We start from the raw sequence: 16,752 nt of genomic DNA on the forward strand, positions 1-16,752 counted from the left end.
GGGCTAACAGGAGAGAAGGAGAGTTTGTAATTGAAGCTCTCCACCCTGGTACCACAGCTGAGACGAAACTGGAAACACAACAGAAACCAGTGATGTGATATCTCTCTCTGAGCTACAAGCTCTTGTGACAGGCGTACTGTGTAATAGTCTTCTCAACCAAATGTTCCCTCCTAATGCAAAGGAGCAAGAGCTAAGGGTGAGGGAGGCTTTGGGGAAATAGGCATGTCTTATTTAACCACAAAGCAGCCCAGGGAAAGGAAATATGCACAAACTCACCAAAAAGAACACCTGTGGGTGGCAGGATTCTTTTCTAACCTGGCTTCTCATTTAGAATGGCTCACTTGGAAAGGAGTGCTCAATTTCCTAAACTGGTAGGGCTCACTGGGGAAAGTGGGGTCCAAAGGGATAGAGCTATTCCCAACTAAGTGGGCTAAAGCACTAAAGGAAGGAAGGAAGGAAGGAAGGAAGGAAGGAAGGAAGGAAGGAAGGAAGGAAGGAGGAAAGAAGGAAGGAAAGAAGGAAGAAGGAAGGAAGGAAGGAAGGAAGGAAGGAAGGAAGGAAGGAAGGAAGGAAAGAAGGAAGGAAAGAAGGAAGAAGGAAGGAAGGAAGGAGGAAAGAAGGAAGGAAGGAAGGAAGGAAAGAAGGAAGGAAGGAAGAAGGAAGGAAGGAAGGAAGGAAGGAAGGAAGGAAGGAAGGAAGATCAGACAAACCAAATTATAAACCTGGACTAGCGACAAAGTGAAAGAGAAATACAAAGACAGATTGGCAGGCAGGGGGAGCTGAACTCTTAAGCAATATTTTCAACAAATATAAAAAGAAATTGCAGTGATAATGTACTAAATGTCCTAGTTAAAGAATGTTTTGATGTTTTGAACAGCCTAAGATACTATCACACTTTTGTGGTATTAGGTGAATCAGCTCTCCTTCAAGGATGTATGGGGGGTGGGGGTGGGGTGGGGGGAGACAAATCCAGAACAGTGCCTATGAAAAAAACCAGAACTTCAATGAAAAAAAAAAAATTAACATATTACTCAATAGTAGCTGAAGAGCATGCTTTCAGAAATGATTTGCTTATGTTCTAGAAATAAACCGTAGATCTGTGCCTTGTCCTGCCAAGGGAAGTTTTCACAGGTACTCTTTGAAACAACAGATGGATGATTAAATTAGAAAACAGGCTGAAATGAAGAAGAGAAATAGAGCCCAGTAACATAATTCCACAGCAAAATATAAAACAGAATTAAAAGAAGAAAAAAAAATCCCACAGAGTTAATACTGCAAAAATCAGTCAAGTAGAGAATAAGCTGAAGAGATTTTTGTTTCTTTTTCTAAGTAACATTTTGCTCAAAGAAGAAATGAAAACTTTAAAAGAATTTATAAAAAAAAAAAAAGGTAATGAATACAGCACATCTTGAAATACATGAGCTATAGCCAAATTATAACCAGAGCTTTAAAATCTTTTATAGACAACACAATATAGAATTAAATAAATGACATATGCATTCTAACCCAATAATTTAGGAAAACAAAATAACAGAAACTTAAGCAAAGAAGGGAAAAGTAATTAACAATAATTAGAGCATTATATAACAAAAAAACATACATAGTTGGTTTAATGAATAAATCCAACAGTAAATTCTTTGAAAAGGAATACAGTGAAAAAAAAAGAAAAGAAAAGGAATACAGTGGGTAGAAAAATCACTAAGGTAATTAAAAAAAAAAACATAAAAGTGTAGACAGAGGTGCTATGTCTACAAATTAGAAAACCTGGAGAGACTGAATGGTGTTACAGGAAAGTGTATACTGCTAAAATAAGCTCTAAGAAGGTATAAAGCCTAAATAAATTTATATCTTTGGAATACAATTTTTAAACTTCACAAATTGTTATCTGGCAAATAGACCAGGGCTCAAATGTTCTCACAATCACATTCTTTCAATTTTCCAAGAAATATGTAACTCTAATGCTGTTTAAATTTTAAAAAGCACAGAAAAAGAAAGGATTACCAGAGATCTCTCCACAAGTAAACTATTCTGAATGACTGAGAGCACTTTATTCTATCAGCTGCATACCTGCTATTACATGGTGTCTGTATTTTTAGGCAATAGTAGCCCATTATTCATTTGAATATTAAGTGCCTTGTATGTACTAAGCATTCAACATTCTTGTTCCTGAGGAAGAGAGAGAGATACTTGAAACATCTTAAGGAAATAGTGTGGTAAGCTTTCAAATAGATTTTTATACAGCATGCTTTGGAGATAGAGAAAAGAAAGGCTAAATTTGTCTCAAGGAGTTGGAAATGACTTCATAGAGGTTGTGTATTTCTTACTGTAATTAAAACTCACTCAAATCATGCCCAAGACGTTTCCTCAACATCCTTAATCATGGCTCTGGCTCTTTCTGGGATTGCCTACTGCTTGTCAGCGTCACTACTATAATTAAGAGTTCAGGTAGGTGTGTTTCCCAAAGCCAGACAATCCTTTCTGTGGGATGAAATGTGCTAATACTCTAATCAATATATACAAAGACCTTTCTCTGACACAAAGCACATTTACTTCCCAACTATTCACAGTATTGTTGAGGATTTTAAAAACTTAGAAACAAGATTATTTTCCAATAGATCCACAGTTTAAAACCCTCTCCTATTGCATCCTTTTCCAACTATCTTCTAAACTAATTTGGTGCTTTGTGTACCCTGGTGAAATTATATAGGCCAAATATAAATTTCTATGGGGCTCCATGTAAGAATGGAAGTAATTCTTAGGATAGCACAGTCATATGGCTCACTTTTGTTTTCCTCCCTAATCTCACATAAAATGTTCCAAAGTAAACAACTTGATATTGATAGATAGCACTTTCCCAACTCTCTTCCTTGTTTAGTAAATCAATGATAATCATTATTCATCTGCCAACCATTTATTGATTACTTACCATGTTCCAAGCACAGTATTAGGGATCATAATAAGAATAAAAGAGAAGTTCAAGTACTTCAGGAGCTCAAACATCATTAGGTCATTTTCAGCTTATTGGGAAGACTATGCAATTCAAATGTTTCACTGACCCTTCTTAAACATTAAAAAAATATTTGGCCAGGTATCCAATTATATTTGATACGTTTCTTGACTCGTGTTCTGCTTTGGTCCAGAAAACATTTGCATTTACTAAATTTTCATTTTGCCTGCTATAGTTCACAACCATTCCATTTCTTCACCATAAACTCTTTATGGTGTTAATATTGTGTCCCCTATTTTGTTGTCAGTAATCCTATACAAAACAACAGAACATGAAGGGTGGTACTTTCTCTTCAATAAATTATCAATAATGGAGAAAAAAAAACACCCAAGCTTCATAACAAAAAGTAGAAATATGGTTCAAAATAAGGGCTTAATATGGCCTTGATTGATTAAAGTTATGATGGTACTAAAAATATTAAGTATCACTCACAAGAGGACAAAAAAAGATTTATTGCCTTTAAGGAAAACAGAATTTCAGAGATGAAAAACAATCACTAAGGTATCTGAGAACAATGAGTAATTAGAAAAGTGTTTCCTTTAATAATTTCTTTAATAACAATGTATCAGTGTATAACAAAAGATTAAAAAGAAAAAACTGAATTACAGACTTTTTTAAATGGAGGTTGTGTGCAGCAGTGGGTAGAAAGTTATTACATAAGCATTCAGAGCACCTGAGAGGTGGACTCAATGCAACCAGTAATTCACCTGCTTACCCTGAAGCAGTCAGCCTACCTCCCAGAACACTCAGGCTTCTCAAAGGCAAGGGCTAGGAAAAACAGAATTAATTTGGTTTTCATATTACTTTCAACATCATCCATCCATTAAGTAAGATTAATATATGCTATTTATCCACAGTTTTTGCAAATCTTCTGTAATAATAAAGTTTGAAGAGATATGTGTGTGTGTGTGTGTGTGAGAGTGTGTGTGTATGTACTCATTCATATATTTCTCTGGGAACTAGTTCATTGGACATACATCTATGTTCAAAATATATCAAGGAATGAAGTTGGGGGACAGTGTTATCTCACAAAATATGCAGCAGTTTCCATGGTCACACAGATCTGGAGGGCAGGAGTTGGTAATGTAAAGATTTTGGATGAAGGTGTCCTGTTAATAATACCACAGTAAACTATATTGGCAGGAATTCAACTCTATCCCCAACTTGGAGGTGACCTTCTATTGCTTTATACTTTGCTTCATATAATCCATGATTAGTAGTCCTGAAACCCCCTCAGTAAAATTAAGTTAAAAAAAAAAAAAGCTCATAAATAAGTAATACCTGCACTTACTAAAGTGCCTGGTTTAAATGTTATCAACTGATAATTTTATCTGCAGAAAACTACTGAGCACTGCAATGGGAACAGAAACCAGCATAGCACCAATGCACACATTATTTATCATTTTTAAATCTTTTATTTTTTTGCCTCACATCTGTTATTTATTATGAATACATGAAAATATACTTACACGTCCAACAAAATTTTTAAGACATACCTTGCATTAAACAATAGAGCAAGCAATATATATTAGTATGAATCATTTCAATAGGAAAAGTTTTCTTCTCCATTATGTATTTGGGAGAAAAAATGGAGCCTCTTTTGGAGAAGTGATTTTGTTTTAAAGGGAAATTTATCCAACTTTTAAAAATATATTGAATGTAATGTTTCCAAATCAAACTCTTGATTTGTAAGTACTTAAATGATTCAGCTGAAAAACTGATTTTATTTTATTTTATTTTTTTTAGAATGATTTTTCCTGAGCCAATTTATTGGGTTGAGCCTTCTTACACAAAGGGACTTCTCAAGCCCACGTTTGTTCTTTCACATTGCCCTAATGTATCTGCTTTATTATTATTATTATTATTATTTTAATATGAAATTTATTGTCAAATTGGTTCCCATACAACACCTGGTGCTCATCCCAAGAAAAACTGATTTTAAAGACAATTCTTCTCAATCTTCTAGGTATAGGATTCATCAACAGGTATTTCAATCAAGTTGTCTCAAGACAATTATCTCATGAACATGAAACACAACAACAGCATCCCAGTGAAGTCAACCTTCTTTCTCTTTTTGATTAAAAGTGTGACCTAGGTGTTAAAAAAAAGTGTGTGTGTGTGTGTGTGTGTGTATTCATATCAGACAAAGAAGAAGCAGTGTTCTCAGAAAGGAAGTAAATGAAAAGTATAAAGGTAATTAGATTGTGGTTGAGTGAACATATAAAGAGTAGGGAGTTAGCAGATATTTTTATATATAAACATCCCTTTTCCAATGTTGACAAAACTCTTGAAGGAATTTTCCCAAATAGAAATAATGATGAACTGATGCTTAGGGAAACAATAGTGGAAGTTTAAAGCTTAAATACATCAGTTCTAATGTCCTCTAAAAACAAATTCACAGTTCTTCATATCCTTGCCAGTTGTGCTTATTATATCATTCTGACCCTCATATTCTAATGTGACTTAGATCAAACATTCTCAGGTTTCTATGATCTATTATCAGGTGTATTAGCTGCTATTCCTGATAAATTGGTTATATGGAAAATTAAGTCTATCAATGGATCAAAGATGAAAAATGCATTATCTGCACAACCAATGGAACAGTATGTTCCCTCTTCCTAAGCAAAGGTAAACGGAACCACAAATTCAGAACTGAGAAAATTGCTTCTACATGTTCAAGCCTATCTTATTTTTATTTTTTAAGTTTATTTATTTTGAAAGAGTATGAGTGAGTGAGAGAGAGAGAGAGAGTGTGTGTGTGTGTGTGTGTGTGAGAGAGAGAGAGAGAGAGAGCAGAGAGGCGCAGAGGGCAGAGAGGGGCAGAGAGAGAGAGGAGAGAGAGAGAAAATCCAATGTGGGTTAGATCTCACCAACCATGAGATAATGACCTGAATTTCAATCAAGGGTCTGGCACTTAACCAAGACTGAGCCACCCAGGTGCCCTCAAGCCTACCTTCTAATACATCCTTAGGTTCATGATTCATAATTGTGTCCAACTCACTAAACAAAGTCCTTAAAATGACTCCAGTAAGGCCAGGCCAATTCAGTATTTGTCCTTTGTTTAGGAAAGGTGGACAAGGTGGGGGAAGGCTAGGGGAAGAGTGCATGAATAAGAAGTATTCTAAATTTTAGTAAGATTTTAATTAAAAACATATGTCTTGTTCTCTCAATGATTATCCACTTAAAATTATATCAAAATTTAAATCAGTAATATCAAAGACAACACAGAAGTCATCCTCATGAAATGTATGGAGGAAATGAGAAAGGGACAGAAGGGAGCATGTGTTTATAAACAATAAATGGAATGGAAACAGATTTTCATAAATTTGCCTAGGCTTAAAGGAGGAACTAAAAGTAAGAAAATGGAATTTAATGAATTAAGTGTTAAAACCTTCAACACTGATTTAGACCATCACAGTCACAAAGTTTCAATGGGAGAGATTTGGCTTATCAGCTGCTTGTGTGATGAAAAGTATGTTGTAGCTTCAGTGTGATGGGGCAGAGTGGTCTGGTGGGCAAGAAAGCAAGCGTGCCTCAGGACTAGACTGATAGAGGTACAGCACCCAGAGAAGTATAGGGGAACCCTAGGATCATCTGATGGTACCTGAAATACCCAACACCAAAGTTTAATCTTTAAGGGATCTCTGTATGAAAAAGGGATCCAACATTCTGTACCAAATGTAGACTGTAGCTCAGCATGACACTAGACAAGTGAAATTTTCTAAAAATGTACTAAATCATTGAGTGGACCATTATTAGAAGAACCCAATGAGGTGCTAGATTAGTCCTTTCTAGGAAGGCAATAAAGAAGAGTCCTACACGGGGGCACCTGAGTGACTCAGGTCATGATCTCATGGTCAGCTCAGGCCATGATGTCACAGTTCTCAAGTTCAAGCCCTGTGTCAGGCTCTGTGCTGGCAGCTCAGAGCCAGGAGCCTGCTTCAGATTCTATGTCTCCCTCTTTCTCTGTCCCTCCCCTGCTTGTGTGCTCTCTCTCTCTCTCTCTCAAAAATAAATAAAATGTTAAAAAAAAAAAAAAGAAGATTCCTGCACGGCATGAGAGGAAATAATCATTTTCTTTGAGCTTTTAAAATACATAACTTTTCTCTCAGTTGACAGTAATAGCAATTTTGTAATTTTACAAAATTTGCAATTGTAAATTACAAACTTAGTAAATATTTTGAGTCACATAAATTAAGTAAACTGCCCTCTTTATCTTCTGGCCACTTCTCTCCCCCTTTCTGCCTTAACTGGCCTCAATAAAGATTTAAAGTAGGCATTTTATGATATATTCCAGTTATATGACCCATGTTAATGAAGAAAAGTCTCTTCTACATCATTAATAAAAATTAAAGTTTTTAAAAAAATATTTTGATATTATCTTCTTTCCTATATGATCATAACCCCTTCACTCAACCAAAAACTATTAAATACTTACTATGTACTAAGCATTCATTCAAATATGTTTTACTACTTTGCTACTCTAGGAAGACTAATAGAATAACCATCATAGCAATCTCAGTTTTTAAAATGTCTAAAAAGTGACTCACCTTGAGAAGGTAGAACTTTTGAAAATGAAAATTTGGACAACTGAAGTACAAATTAAACAAAGACATCTAGTACATTTTACTTTCAGAAAGTATGAAACTGAATAAGAGAAATAAAACCTTTTTGAGACCATCTGTATACTTTTAATAAATATGACACAAGGCTACATATTTTTTTGTTCTAGGTGAAATACATTTAAAATTCTAAGTGTTCAATTCTGCATTTTAATTGAGAAGATTATTTACTCTCTTCTATGAATTCCTACAATCTAGAAAAGCTATGGATTCTAAAAAATCACTTTACTCTTTGGTTAGAGAACCTGGAGCTCAAAAATCTTTCCAAAAATGCTCTCTAGAGATCTAGCATATTGATTCAGCCCTGCGAGCTTGCATACAATCCCAGCTATGTCCTCCTAATACCACAAAGCACCTGGACAGCAATGCCAAACATATGGCCTCCCATAGAGCCTATACTGTAAAGTACACTGACCACTTTTCTCCTCCTCCCTGAGACTGAAAAACAGAACAAAACAAAAAACTGCTAGATAAAAAAATCTATCAGCAACTAAACTTTCTGAAATTTTCAAAACATTTCCTGAATTCACGTTTTTTTACTGAACAAGGGCTTGAGTGTATATATTCATTAAAATTATCACCCAATAAACATTAAATATCATCTACAACAGCTTTCAAATTTCTCTTCCTAGGGTGAAACATTTATGTTCATCAAGACTACTGGAATTAGGGGGCGCCTGGGTGGCTCAGTCGGTTGAGTGACCGACTTCGGCTCAGGTCATGATCTCATGGTTTGTGAGTTCGAGCCGGGCGTCGGGCTCTGTGCTGACAGCTCAGAGCCTAGAGCCTGCTTCTGATTCTGGGTCTCCCTCTCTCTCTGCCCCTCCCACGTTCATGCTCTGTCTCTCTCCGTCTCAGAAATAAACATTAAAATAATAATAATAATAATAATAATAATAATAATAATAATAAAAGACTACTGGAATTAGAATACTGAATACATCCCTAAAGTCTCCCAAAATAGCCAACAAAAGCACAAATCCCAATAGTAATACATTTAATTTGGGTAGGATTCTGCAGCAGGGCGGTATATTTCAGGCATCAAATGTTACTTACACAGGTGTTAGTTACAACTGAGTATGTCTGGGGTTCAAGCTCTGAAACGATGTTAATTTTGTATATGATATTGCTATGTCAAGTTCCAGCTACTCACCTTCCTCGTTTCAGAGCTTGAAACTTACCTCCCTGCCTCCCATCCCCACACTCTGAAGAGTGTGATTGAGTGCCTACTATGTAACCAGACACTGCAAGCTCTTAGGAGTAAGAAGATAAGGCACAATCTTTGTCCTAGAGATTTCAGTTTGTAGAGAAATAGACACAAATGACTACAGTAAGTATGGTGTTTGAGGAACACGAGTGCTACAAATATGAGGCTTGGCTGATGAGAAACCTGAGCTGGGTCTTTATGGAAAAGGGGGAGGAGAGGGGCAGCCAGTACCAAGGCTTGAATGTGTAAAATATAATGTTATGTTCAAGACATATAAAGAGTTAGGAATAATTACCTCACAGAATCTGAGGGACAATATGGTGACATGGAGGTTGACGAGTAATTAAGAACCAGATAGGGATATCAAGTGCACAGTCTATTTTCTGTAGGCTAACTGTTTTCCAAACTGAGTATTTTAGGTACCAGGGGTTCACAGAGCTGTTCTGGGCCACACTAGCTAAAGAGGGGGTAAGTAGGTGACCCCAAGAACCCCCACATTGCATCTGTCTCTGCATGGACCACAAGAATTCCATTATAATTTTAAAAACTTTGTGGGTTGGCATTGGGGGGAGCTTCCTACTGCTTTAGCAAAGTTTAACAGTGGGTATCCATCAAAGGGCATTAAGGAAGAGTGTACATGGTTAGATATGCACTTAAGAATGAGCATACTGGGACACTTTAAATTGACCATCAGAAAAAAAAAAAAAAGGGATAGAAGCAGAAGGAACAATCAGGAAATGATTAATTCATGGAAAAAGTGAGCAAATTCTGAAAAGAGGTAAAAGTTACGGATATGCTGGATTTAGAGGTATGGGTGGAAAAGAAAAGCAGAAGTTCTTCCCCAATGAGTTCAATATTCTCAATAAAGTAGGAAGCAAGCTGGCTAGGGGGATTTAAGGAAGGATGTTACGTGAATATGTGTGTGTACACATGCGTGAGTATGGAGGAGATTCAAGATCTTGAGAAGATGGCCAACGTTTTTTCTTTTCCTTAAAGTCCCTCCAGACCCCCAGCAAAATTCAAGGACCGTGCATGCCTTTGAGAATTACAAAATTGCTACACACATATACAACATTAACTATACGATCACAGATTCTCCAAGAAACCCATTAATTGTTCTCCCAATCTTCTCAACATTAAAAAAGCCAAGATAACACATTACAGTAGTCTGGCTCCTCGCTCCCGCCCCTCCCCTGCCCATCAGTGGTTTCACTTTCTGCGATTTTGGTTATCGGCGGTCATCCACGATCGAGAAGCAGATGATCTGCCTTTTGACTTATGGTCACAAGGTCAGTAGTAGCCTAACGCTATGTCATAGTGCCTACGTCATTCACCTCACTTCACCACATCCTATAGGCATGTTATCTTCTCACATCATCACAAAAAGAAGAGGGGTGAGTATAGTACAATAAGGAGAGAGAGGGTACATTTATGTAACTTTTATTACAGTATATTGTTATAATTATTCTATTTTTAGTTGTTGTTAATCTCTTACAGTGTCTATAAATTAAACTTTATCATAGGTATGTATGTGTAGGAAAAGACAGTATATATAATAGGATTTGGTACCATCCACAATTTCAGGCATCCACTGGGGATCTTGGAACATTTCCCCCATAGATAAGAGTAGACTACATTATTTCACATTTTGAGAAAAAGCTTTGGTCAGATTAACATCTGTAAATATGGGTAAACATTAATAATGTCTTTATTTGCATTGCAACTTTCTTTCAGAAGACAAAGTGTCTTCACCAAGACTTTCATTTCTGCTTAAATATCCTATGAGATCAATGGAGACAACTGATACTTCACTGTTTGATGGGGAAACTGAAACAAGAATGGTGAAAATAACCTTCATAGTGTGTAGTCTATTTTAGCATGGCTTACCCGTTCTAAACACATAGTACTGGTCACATGTGGATAGCCGTTAATGCAAATAAAAAATGCTACAGTGCTATTTGTGAATTCAGGGATTGCCAAAGTTCTTAGCAGAATCCCATGAGAATGTCAATAGTTTCTATAATTCAGTCTCTTGGGACATAGAGACAATGAGACCAATCTGGGCCTTAAAATATATACCAGATAAGGCTTTCACATGGTTATGACTTGTATCATAATGTGCCATGTATAATGGCGAGAGTAAAGAAACAAAGAATTGTAGCACTACTATAAAATTTCTATAAATAGAAAAATAAACATTTTCCTTCTTTAAATACACTTTTGCACACTTGCTAGATAATTACATTTTATTAAAAAGAAGGAAACAGTAACAGATGGGTAGGAGAGTAATCGTTTGAAGACAACTGCCTTAGATGATGTCTAGGATCTATTTTTGTTTTAAAGTCCTGTGACTCCATGGATAAATCAATTGGGTTTGTTAGAATAAGGATGATGGGTTTCAGTTCATAAAACTGGTCTGAAAGGAAAGGACACTTGGAGTCTTAATTTTCAAGTCTAGGTGATTTAAGTTTGAAATAAGAAAAGTGATTTTTTCTTCTGAAAGATAAAACAGAAAAAAATGCAATATTAGAGATAAGTGTTCTGTTTCCAATTATTGATGAAATAGAAAGATGACTTATTTTTCAATCAGGATACATCAACCATGACGATAGGTAGGAGAGGATGACTAAGAATGAAGCTTCTAAATGAGTAGGGTCTGTTTCGTGACAAAGAGTGAACATGTCCATATTAATTAGAAGAATGGCTACAAGAGAGTTCTAATGGGCAAATCCAAACCTTCTAACTCCTTTCTCCACAAACAAGATGGCAAAATACAAATCACTAGCATTTCTTACAGATGACAGGGAGGTGCAGTAGGTCTCAATATGGCCACCTGGGGCCAGGTTTTGCCAATAGCTAACGGTCATTGATATGACCGTTAGGAAGTCATGTGTCATGTCTGGGTAACTTTTAGTCTGCCATAATATTAGCCAATTGGACTAAGGTGGTATCTAATGGCCCACTTTTGAGCAACACTTTTATGATTCTCTGTTAATCCAGCTCGGTGTAAAAAGAAAAAAGGCAGATTCTCATGCAATTTTTTTTGTGCCAAGTTAATATTTACATGGATTCCAATGCACAGTGAAAGTTGCTCTTAGCAATTCAATTCAGCCTGTCAAACATTGCATGGACTTTATCCTTAGTAGTTTTAAGGACACCTACAGTGGGTTATCTCACCTCAGTCACCATGAATTCAGATGCACAATATGCCCTAATATCCTATTCCCTTTAATGCCGACACTTAATGGGTCCTTTAAAACCTGTAGAGAAACCTTTGACTCTTCTTCTGTATCTCCTAATGGCAATTAGTGATCAAATCCTCAGGATTTTCCCTATCAAATCGATCTTCCTTTTTCAGTCCTATCTCTAATATCACAATCCATGTTCTCAACCCACTCCTGAATCACTTCAGCCACTTCCGCCATCTCCGTACTCTGCTAAACTTGTATTGTTAGTGACCTGAATGCATCTTTCTACTCACCTGCTTCCATTGCTCCTTGCTATTTGTATGATGGCACGTAATAATCTTTAGCCTGGACTTAGGGCTTTCCAAAATTTGGCCTCACCTGCTTTTCTAGCTTCTTTCCCACCACTTGCCATCTCTATACCAGATAGCCTCCCATTGCCTTCTTCCCCCTTGTCCTTTGCCTAGCCCTCCTGCCCTCAAAGCCAACATCCTTATTTCACTCCTTATTTCAAACATCTTATGTTTCTCTTCTACTTCTCCACTAGGATGTCATTCTCCATTTGGTTTGTTGTTGTTATTATTGTTTTTATGGCTGATAGTGTGAGGGCTATGGAACTGTGATGTCTAACAATAACTTTTATTAGAACTTCTTCTTTGGAGATTTTCTTTCAGCGTTATTTTTAAAGTGCACAATGTGATGATTTTCTATTTATATACATTGTGAAAGGATTCACCCTCCATCAAATTAATGAACATATTCATCACCTCACATAGTTTACCTTTTTGAGCCTGTGAAAACACTTCTACTCTCTTAGCAAATTTCAATTATACGATACAGTGTTGTCAACTATAGACAACATATTATACATTAGATTCTCACACCTTCTTCATCTTATAACTGAAAGTCTGTATTCTTGTGCCAACTATCCAATTTCTTCCTATCTTTCAAGATCCAGGCCACCATCTGCCATCATCCTTTGTGAAGTCCTCCTCTAACTGTTTTAGTCTAGATGGACCCTGCTATTCCTTGAACTTCCAAAGTTCTTACCTATATCACTTATATGGGTATATCACTTACAGATGATATATGATTTGGCCATGTAAAATCCTCTGGTTCTGTCTGAATCATTCTGTGAAAACTTTATACTCCTCTAGGTCTTTGTGACCTTCTCCTCTCCCTTTTTATTCCCCATATGACTTTATGGTCTGTTTGTATACTTATTATGTTTTTAGGTTTTCACTCAAAAAATAATCTTCTCATGAGGTCTTTCCTGACTACTCCATCTTTAATTGCTACCTCACCATCTCTCCAATTTTCTTTTCCTGTGTTAATTTTTTCATGCTTAGCACCTCTTGGTATTTATTTATTTTTTTTTTTTTAATTTTTTTTTCGACGTTTTTATTTATTTATGGGACAGACAGAGACAGAGCATGAATGGGGGAGGGGCAGAGAGAGAGGGAGACACAGAATCGGAAACAGGCTCCAGGCTCCGAGCCATCAGCCCAGAGCCTGACGCGGGGCTCGAACTCATGGACCGCGAGATCGTGACCTGGCTGAAGTCGGACGCTTAACCGACTGCGCCACCCAGGCGCCCCAGCACCTCTTGGTATTTAATGTGCTGTACATTTTTATTTATTTATCTTGTTTATGTCTACCACTCTAGATTCTAAGCTAAACAAGGACAGGGACTTTTACCTTTTTGTTCAGTAATATACCCCAGTTCCTAAAGAGTGCCTGGTACCTGACAGGTGCTCAAGAAATACATTTTGATTAAATTCATTATTTAAAACTGAAAGCAACATTAATAACATTAATAATAATGAACAACTGCTAATATAAAATTTAGAATTTACTTCTGCCAGGCCCTGTATATATTATCTACATATGTACATATATCCATATATGGATATAATCCCATTATTATTATGACCTATTTTCCTCCTTGCCAAATAAAACAGGACTTAAAGAGGTTAAATAATTTCTCCAAGAACACAAAGCTAATAAATATTACTAAAAATAAGTCCTAGGTTTATTTACCACTGAAAATATCTCCCAGGCTAAGCTTATCTCACTATAAAAAGCTAAATGCAAAATAATATTCTTCTTTGGATTTGAGGGAAGACCTCTTCTGGGAGTTAATTGTGGAATCTCTCTCTCTTACAAATAGCTAATACTTTAATTTCTTCTTTTCTTGTTAGTAATTTCTCTTACATTTTTCCCTAAACTTTGCACTTCCTTCCTTACCTATCCTTTGTCTCTGAGGAAAGTTCTGTTATGATTTTACTAAAGAAGTAAAACTTCCATCTTCAAAATGCATCTCAGTTCTCATGTAAAGGTCAAGTACAGAATGAGTAGCCACAGTCCTCACAGTGAGAGGTAAAGCATCCATTTCGGGAGGAGGGGAAAAGCAAAGAATGCTTTATTCATAATTACCTAAGATTTTCCAGCATGAGAGGGGAAAGAGGAAGTCTATTTTCAGTGACAATGAATACGCTAAAAATATTAGCATGCAAGGGGAAAATTTTCATTCTGAGAGTTAGTAGTGCTGAGTTCTCTTTTCCTTACAGAAGTGACTTAAAATTCCCAGAGCAGAGAGGTAATCTAGGCAGATGTACTTGCCTTATGTCTTGAAAATGGCAACATCTAGGAATCATGGGAGTTTAACTGAGGACACACTGGGAAGGATTTCTCAGCACCAGGTCAGTCTCTAAGAAGTATCAAGTGGCAGAGTGGATACTTATATCTTCAGGCGTCTAGAGTGAGGGCAGAGATTACAGCTACACAGGCCTTTTAGAAGATTTGTTATGCTGAATGCATAAACAAGATTCAGTGAAACTGAAAATGAATTACCTGCTAAAAGAGTTACAAAAGGAAAAAAAAAAAAAGACTCATTCTTTTTTTTTTTTTTTTTAACTTAACCTCCATTTTCTTTCCAACAATGCCCCTGAAATTTTAACTGACTTACTTATAGTACAGGCAAAGGTATACATGAAATTCATTCTGATGTCCATGTTAAATATTTTGGAAAAAATATCAGTTCCTCACTTTTGTTTATCTATACAGATGGTCTGATAAATAACCTTTAGGTTGGGACACTCATTAGCCTGTCAGTGGCATTAAGAACAAATTGATCTTTATTAACATCAGTGTAGATGAAAAAAGTAGTTGGTATCTCCCTCTCTGTCAGTACCTCTATTTATAGTTTCAGAAAAATCATGTGAAAAATTACATAGGCCCTCCTGGTATCTGCCACTGTGTACTCTGGTTCTCTGATAGTTTGGTGGAGCTAAATTATCATGAAAACTGGCTGCCTAGGTTTAGTAGGTGCTCATTTTTCTGGTCAGCAAATCACCACAAATAATCAGGTTTTTTTTTGGTCCTAACAAATTGAGACAAAGTGGCCATAAGTGAGGTACAAATGGGGAGGAGAAATAGTGTGACAAGTGGTTATAAATATCATGTTTCTCCATGCTTATAGCTATTTTTGAATGGCTCTTTTTAAATTCAAAGACACTGAGAATATGATGAAAATCTTCTTTTTCTCCAGAAAATTTTATATATACACATACATACATATGTACATACAAACATACAAGTCAATACAAAACTTCAGGGAATTCATAGGTCATAAAATCCAACCCATATGTCCAAAGCATAGATAATTAAGGTATTTGAAGGAATACAGAAAAATTTAGAGTTGAACGTTAGAAGAGAGACTATTAAATTAGGAATAAATTTATATTCCTTAGAAACCAAGAACCAACTGTCCCCAGTGTCTTACCAGCAGTTCTGTCCCTTACTGCTCCTCCTGGATCATGGCCTGTTGGCTGCTGCAAAGCCCATCTCCTGCTTCCAAGGGTGGTAACTCAACAGGAGCAAGGGCGAGTAGACAATCTTGAGAGGGTCTGCTGATGATGTTGGCCAGCCTAGAAAAGACACAGAGTTTGAGTATTTTTAAGTTGGCAAAAAGGAACAAGAAGTACATCTAGTCTGAAAGCTATTATGTAAAGTTTAAAAAGTTATAGGTGTCCATAACTGGATATTTTAACAGCCAGTGGCTGTTAAAAAATTCAGGGCTGGAGGATATTTCTCAAAGCCGTGAAAATTCCCAAATGCACCATAATATAATACTAGTTATTTGTAGAGGACTTTGCAATGTCCCCAGGACCTCTGCCTAATCAGCAATTCTCATATCTTGATCATGATAATCAATTAGTCTTGGGACCTACTGGCTTCATTACTTCATCTACTGAATCCAATGGTTCTCAGCTTTGTTTGCAATAGTATCACCTGCAGGAAAAGCTGAGGCCTCATGCGCAGACATTCTGATGTGCTGGGCTAAAATGAAGCTTTATTTCCCAGGTAATTCTAAGGGGCTGCCAGGAGTGAGAATCATTAATTTAAGGCCTTAAACTTATTGAGATGCAACACTAACTTAACTTATAAATAGCAAATGTTGATATAGAATATACTATATCAAGCCAATGTGCTAAATGCTATGAAAAAGGTAAAAGCATTATAACATGTGGTCCCCATGCTCAGGGATTTTATTAGTCAAAAGATTGAATATAAACTTTAATATGATCACCTAACAAGACACATGCTTTGAAAATATAACCAAGTGAGGCTTCAGTAGTCTAACATGTAGTGAAAATCTTGGATGCTACAAAAGTAGAGATGACCGTGAATTTAAATAAGGGAGAAAGTTTAATGCATGAAGAAAGTCAC

The 16,752-nt window shown here is 36.3% G+C and overlaps 2 protein-coding genes across 2 annotated transcripts in view; both read right to left on the reverse strand.

Moving 5' to 3' along the window:
* TET2 (tet methylcytosine dioxygenase 2) overlaps positions 1 to 15,944 on the reverse strand; it is a 96,272-nt gene extending 80,328 nt beyond the window's left edge. Inside the window, exon 1 of the mRNA XM_025922238.2 lies at positions 15,806 to 15,944. The gene's annotated coding sequence lies outside the window, so the exon portion shown is untranslated. The remainder of the gene's footprint in view (positions 1 to 15,805) is intronic.
* LOC147581840 (uncharacterized) overlaps positions 15,811 to 16,752 on the reverse strand; it is a 56,394-nt gene continuing 55,452 nt past the window's right edge. Inside the window, exon 4 of the mRNA XM_086702962.1 lies at positions 15,811 to 15,950. The gene's annotated coding sequence lies outside the window, so the exon portion shown is untranslated. The remainder of the gene's footprint in view (positions 15,951 to 16,752) is intronic.

Source organism: Puma concolor, chromosome B1, assembly GCF_028749965.1.
Source record: "Puma concolor isolate L17-30 chromosome B1, mPumCon1.1.hap2, whole genome shotgun sequence".
Classification (NCBI taxonomy): Eukaryota; Metazoa; Chordata; class Mammalia; order Carnivora; family Felidae; genus Puma; species Puma concolor.